A 7,273-nucleotide genomic window follows, 5' to 3' on the forward strand; every position below is an offset into this window, starting at 1 on the left:
ACATACTAATTTAATAAACTAAAAAAAAAATTATTTTAGTGTTCACGATAAGAAAGAAAAGGAAAAAAAAAACTAAAATCAGATTGGCATCAAAGTAGTGAAAATATGGGGCTCTCTAGCGAAAGGTCTCATCGACTAATTTCAAACAAATTGATATAAGAGTTCTTTGTAATATTGGATTAAGATTTATAAAAGAAACACATCAATACGAAATTTAGTCACGAGAAAAATGTGGCGCTGAAATGAAGAATTCGAGCGGTTAAAAAATATGAACAAAGATCCAGTAACAATATCCAATTTAAAGTAAGGAATACTAAAAGTGTTAGTAATAAAAGCATTCAGTTTGATTTAATACGCCATTGAACATTGAAAATAACTCTATTATAAACCTGTAAATTAAACGCTGTAGTTTTAATGGCATCTCTTTTTACCCTCCGAAATTCGTTTTATTTTCAACAAGTAAGAAAATATGGAATACAAGGTACTGGCCATCTGAAATATGAAAAAATATCGTTATGAATATGAAAATCACTGTACAAGTTACTATTTATCACAATATATAATTCGTTTTATTTAACTAGTAATTCTATTTATCAGAATGTTTATTAGATGATTATAATAAGTTTTTATGACAGACTTTATCAGCAGTAAAAATATTACCTTTAGAGGAATTTTTTTGTTAATGGGATACACGTCAACTAGCGATACTTCCATTGGAAAATTACCAAATCTTTTCATGAAATCAAGAATCTAACAGAAAAATAAACACCAATATTCTTTCAGTGCGCATTATTAATAACATTTCTAAATATAACACTTACTTTTAGTTTGTGCTCCAATTCTACATCACATTGTGCAAAGACCCGAATATCTTGAAAGCCATTCTGCATCTGAAATAGAAACAACAATTATGCACGACAAAATAAACGAGCAAGACAAACTAATCTGCGTAATGTAATTTACCGTAAATGCGAAACAGCACAAAAAACAGCCTAATATGATGCATGCGAATGTGCAGACAACAACTAAAGCTAATATTGCACATCTAAGCATATCGCTCATTTCTACGAACAGAAATATGTAATAAAAGAAACAAGTTATATATGTTGCTTCGAAGTAAGCAAACACCATTATAATATTTAAGTTTCCATCAAATTGTTCGACAAAAGTCCACAGTTCTTCGTGGTTCTCCGTAATTTCATTCAATTTCACTTTCACGTCGATGTCGTTCTTCTTAATTAAAGAAAGTTCTTGCACAAGATTTTCAAATTCTTTTTCAGCGAGAAATACCAACATTGCCATTATCAGTAGTCCATACAGCAATCCTCCGATGAGAAAGTCAGTAGCCAGTCCGATTTCGATGGAACAGAGAATGGCTTCTCCTTCGTATATTTGCGATTTTCGTAAAGATGGATAATACAAGATCGCATTTAAGGCATGAAACCAAATTAAACAGATTACAGTAATGAAAGACACAAAGTTACATATCTTTTGCATTGAGATGTTTTCTTCACCAGCAATCATTCGAAAAAAAATTTTATTTTTTAAAGTTTTTAGTAAGATAATTTTCCTATATTTCAGGAAACTAAAAAGAATGGCGTAAGAACCGGAAATAATCGGTAAAGACATTTTCGCTATTCTACTGTTGTCTTTAATTAAATCATACCATCCCATACAAATTGCATTATCGCTCAAACCTGGAATCGCTTGCCAAAGTATGAGAAATGTGTGGCACCATAAAGTTAGTTCTATAAATCCAATATATATTCTTTTGTATGAGAAGAATTTCGAATTATTATCAGGATCTTGACAATTACATGTTTCGAATGGTTGCAAGCCATAAATTAGTGCCATTCTTCTACACGGCAGTAAAAAGCAAAATGTACAAATTTCACTCATTCTTAGTATGTTTGAAATAAAAATTTTATTCTTCAACTTGCAAAAGAAGCCAGAGTTGTACTTGTGTGTTACACTTATGTATGTAGGGTGGAATACTTAGAGCCGTACACTTACGTTTAATGTAGCATAAGCGTGACGCACGTATGAATCATAGCATCGCATTCTATATTTACGTAGAAAATACACGTGTCTGCTGTTGTTTCTATTCGTCTATTCTGTTTAAATATACAAGGAAGTAATTTCTTGAGTAATCCTGAATAATATTCAACATTGGTTTCGGCTGTCAGAAATATTAATTATGAAACATCCTGACTAATTTATATTTTGTTTAATATTTATCGATATTTTTCACTATTGTTTGGAATTTTTTTATGAAATCACTGTTTCATGGCATTTATTGGATTTAATGAAATATATTTTATAATTTAAATTGTTTACTTTTTAACATTCTTATTTGTAAAGATTATTTATAAATGCTATTATAATTACATTATTGTGAAAATTTTTTCTAGCTTAGTATTAAATTTCAGCATAAATTTTGCATACGAGAAATTATATACATTCAGTTTTGTTATTATTACAAAATTTCCCACTAGTAACCGAGTAGATAAAACCACTGAACATGCTGGTTACGTGAAATTTTCGAGGTTCACGTACCTTATACCTAAATAGAGGTCTGTTTGTTACAAACAGTTCTCCTGAGAAGCATCTTCTTTTGCCAGATTGCCCAGGTATTAATTTTAATTAATAGAAAATTGCACTTACTGTACAAAGGTTTTCTAGAAAATGATGCATTTTGTCGTTAAATTTTCAAAGAAATTTTAGTAACAGTTGACGATGATATGGACGATGAAAATGAATAGTTTTGTTTTAAATAAAAACACATATTGGGGTTAATATGTATTGCAGAAACAGAAGCTTCTCTTCCCAACAGAAATTTCTGTTTTTGCAATCCATATCAATTACATTATATAAATTTTTTAACATACAAAATTCAATCATTTCTTTTATTTTAATAATTATAGTTTATGGTATTATTTTCTCATTTTCATTAGCCGTGATGAAAAACACATAACCCTCGAGCTATTCATTATATGATAGTTTACTAATTTTTACAAAATTTTCATTTTAGTATAATTTAATAACTTATGAACTATCTGCAACGTTACTATCAGTTTTGAAATGTTGCTTTTGAAAGTATTATAATATTATTTGTATATTTGATTAAACTAATGATTAATTAACATTTTAATTTAATTCTTTTCAAGTTCTTCGTTACTTTCTAGAACAAACTGCGGCTGTTTAATTATTTTTTCTAATTACACACACTTTATTACGTCATTGTATTTGTACTCTTTAGCACTAATTTTGGAATACTGAAACCGCGTGCAGATTTTGTAAGCTCCAGTAATGATTTACAAGATATATCCTATGAATTGGTACAATATATTAATGCATCTATCTTTATAAATTATATAAAGCGCCATAAATATTTTTCTGAAACAGAAAATGGCAATATAATTTCAAAAATTTATGTGCTTTGAATTTATATAATATGGACATAAATCGTGAATATAGCAATAATCGTGAATATAAATCGTGAATATAGAAAGCAAACATTTTCATTATTGCAGTATCATAGAAAATGTCATAGTAGAAAATATTTTCAATAAGTAAAATCAATCAGATAAATAAACAATGCATTATAAATTATCCATATGTGAATTAATCTGTATTAAATTAATTCCGTATATTTGTAATAACGATTTACAATTTCTGAATAATAATTTTTTATATAGGCCAAATTGCAATGAAAATTTGTGTTAAAGTTTTGATTAATCAAGTCTTGTAATACTGAAATTAATTCAATATTTATGAGATAAAACAGCAGAACACTTTGGCGATCTCCAAATGATGTATCTGAAGATTCTTTATGAAGAAATTAGTTATATTTAAGATATATATGCAAGAGCGTCACCAGAGGGGGGCAGAGGGGCAGTTGCCCCTCCCTAGACATGCGAAAAAAATTATTTAAATGCTAAGTCATTTATTGCCCGATTTATAATTCCCGCGCGAAAAACCCAAGAAGATTATGTTTTAATTAAAATAATCTTCTTAAACTTCTTAAAATTTATGAATCGTTTTTATTTTACCTACATACAATTCATATCCTCTATCAATTTATATCATCTTGCTCCCCCCTGGCCCATTGGCTGGCGACGCCCTTGATTATATGTGTGAAAAAACTTGAGAAGCGTCACATGACCAGCTCGTTGATGAACACAAACCTCGAGCTAGTATAGGTGTTCAGTCGTTTAGTTTTTCGGGCACTAATATGAATTTCGTAATTATTTAAACACTTTAAAAAGCTGTATTTTATAAACCACATCTTTATTTGTTATAAAGTTTATTAAAGATTTAATTCGTGTGCTTATACAGATTTTACAGACATTCGCGACAACGATACTTTCTTAATAGTGTCCTCCAGTAGTCGAATGGATAAAACAACCGAAAACTGGTAGTTAGTTTGTCCTGGGTTCGGGCATGGCCAACGGATGGCCAAGGGCAGTTTTCCGGGTATTCTTCACGTTAGTAATACCTAAATATGGGTTAACTTTACATAAAAATTATCCCGGAAACATTTGCCTTCACAGATCGCTGAAGTATCGCGTTGCCGTAATGAAATAAACCAAACGCATTCTAACGAGCAATTATTAATTGTTACATCGTCAAAATGCGACATTTTAAATTTCTTTATTCCTCTACTGTACACAATTTAAAGAATTTTTAAAATGTGTTAGATTGGTTACTTGGTGTGATAAACTATTTCGTGTGATAACCTTTGTAATTATAAATCAAATACAGTAGAGAGTCGTTTATCGGAATCAATTGAGAACTGGGGTTGTTCGGATAACTGATTTTTCGGTTAACCGAATATGCACAGAAAATATATTAAGCCTGTCCGATGTTGAAATTTTTCTCCGTTGCGTGTCGCTTCGTGTTCAATTTTCGTCGATTTTAACCTAACGAAAATTTTTATAATAATAATCGAGGTTATTGTATCGTTAAAAATTATTTCTTTATTTTGTACAAACAAAATAAATATATTTAAAAATATAAAAACATAAAAATTATACTTTAAAAGTAAATCTAGTATCCAAAAAGTTCGATTTAGCACGACACAGTCCGACTGGAAAGCGTTCGGATGACCAACGTTTCGGATAACCGGTGTTCGGATAAACGACTCTCTACTGTACTATATTATTTATAATATATGGTTAGAAATACGAAATAATCTAATAATTGTAATCTTTGCTTTTATTTTTTGACCGAGCAACGTCGGGATCATCTGCTAGTCTATATATATTAATTAAAGATGTTCGCTATACACTCCTAGGTAGTTCGATCAATTGCTACGAATCTCGGAAGTTACGTTCAGAAACTTCTAGTTTAGGTAATGACGTACATCTCACCTCAAATTATAAATTGGATTTGTATATATCAATTAATTTCTATCTACATTTGATTGCTAACTTTACATGTAGCTCCATCTATTGAAAAACAATTAAAAAATAGTTAACTAAATATAATTTTTACAAAAAGGATTTAAATTTAAAATATATATAATATTTACTAAATTACTGTGACAATGATATAGCGTGAAATAGATTACGCCTAGCCTATACTGTGAAATGTAGCACACTAACACATGGCACTTGCCTACGTGGAGTGTAGTAGTAGTGTTTCTGCTTCTTCTTTTCGGGGTTTGTATGGGTGTAGTAGTGTTTTGCCCTCATACAGTACATGATACTTTTACTGTAAGCAATGTGGTCACGCCGGTTATGTATCTAACTCCGTTCAGGGAAAAATTTTTGAATTCAAATAACGTCACTGGCGGTAAAAATAGAAATTTCGTATACAGTTAATCTGGTCCTCTTTCTCTTACGAGTTTTCCACGTTTTATCTAGATTTTAAATCTATGTACTTTCGTTCTCGAGATTAATCTTGTCATTGATTTTTCTTTCCTGTCAAATCTTTTTCTCTGATTTTATGGGGAATTCTTGTCTACTGAACATATCATAAACGATCTCGAGTTATTGTTAATAAAAACACTTTACACAAATTTTTTATCACATTCAAATTTATAATTTTTTACGAATTTATATAAAATTCGTTTATTTATTTATTTTTTCTTTTGTATTTATAAAGCGTAACATTTTTCTTTCGATTATATTCAATTCGAAAATCCAAACCTGATATCTGAAGTATTTTTTTTTTCTTTCCTGGCTTGTATGTATAACAGAGGGAATCAGTCAAAAAATGAAACCCTTCAAGATTTTTACATCTCTGGCTTCGGACCACTTGAAACGTCGAGAAATGCAAAACAATTTGGGATTAATTTCTGGATGTTTGGATGTTAATTTGTGTGGGAAGCACGATTTTGTTTACCTCTTTTGGAGCTTAATAATTATGGTTCTTTTGTCTAAAATTCGCAGGGACGTTTGTTTATTAGGGGATTGATACAATTATATTTTGGTGATTAAAGGTCGACGGCATAGGAAGAGAAAGCGGATCGTGCGTATCTTCAATAGGATCGAACATAATGACGATATTTTACAATTTTTTTTTAATATAAAACCCATCTGTACCTTCAAAATTAAGCGTTTTGTCATTTTATAATGGTTAAAAAAATATCAAATATTTTAAAATATTTGATATTTTTTTTATGATAAGAGATGGTGCCACCAAAAGTTACAAGAAACGTTAAACAATTCGTTGCTGGATTTTTAAAACTTGTCCGTTCTTGACTTCACGTTTCAAGTAATCCAGTGTGCACAGAAAGATTTGTGTAAAGAATAAACCTGTCGATAAAGTACATTCTCTGCTGAAGATAATATTATAGTCGTCTTAAAACGTTTATTCTCGATTTACATAAAATAATTAAATATTTTCAGGCACAGTATAATAAGGCTTTGTATGTTCCAAAGATAATGTTTAAATACAAAAGTAGAAGTCTTTTTCGAAAAATAACATAGAACGCACATTAGTATCTAAAAATCATGAGATAAATTACATTTATACAATTATGTATTATCATTTTGCATAAGCAGCTAGAAAAGTTTATAATGCCCTGTTTTTTCTTGATTATGCCAGGTACCTTGCATAATCAAGAAAATTTGATTTGGGATTTAGAGAATTCATAATTAAGAATTTTCTTCACTCCCAAACACAGATTAACATTAAAACAGATTTCTGTCTACGTACACGGCTGTTACCATAAAAACCAAGCAACGTAGAGGAGAGGATAGTATTAAGGAACCCACAGGTATTATGGAGTCCCTCCATTTCAGACTGATAATAGAGGCGAACGCTA

At 30.0% G+C, this 7,273-nt stretch overlaps 1 long non-coding RNA gene across 1 annotated transcript; it reads right to left on the reverse strand.

Moving 5' to 3' along the window:
• Nucleotides 1-402: 402 nt before the first annotated feature.
• On the reverse strand, nt 403-901 carry LOC136973905 (uncharacterized). Its single transcript, XR_010880564.1, has 3 exons — nt 822-901; nt 661-750; nt 403-492 (listed from the first exon to the last, which is right to left on the reverse strand). It is a non-coding gene; the product is annotated as an uncharacterized lncRNA (long non-coding RNA).
• Between the last annotated feature and the right edge of the window lie 6,372 nt (nt 902-7,273).

Source organism: Centruroides vittatus, unplaced genomic scaffold (assembly GCF_030686945.1).
Source record: "Centruroides vittatus isolate TY-2023 unplaced genomic scaffold, ASM3068694v2 contig_3291, whole genome shotgun sequence".
Taxonomy (NCBI): domain Eukaryota; kingdom Metazoa; phylum Arthropoda; class Arachnida; order Scorpiones; family Buthidae; genus Centruroides; species Centruroides vittatus.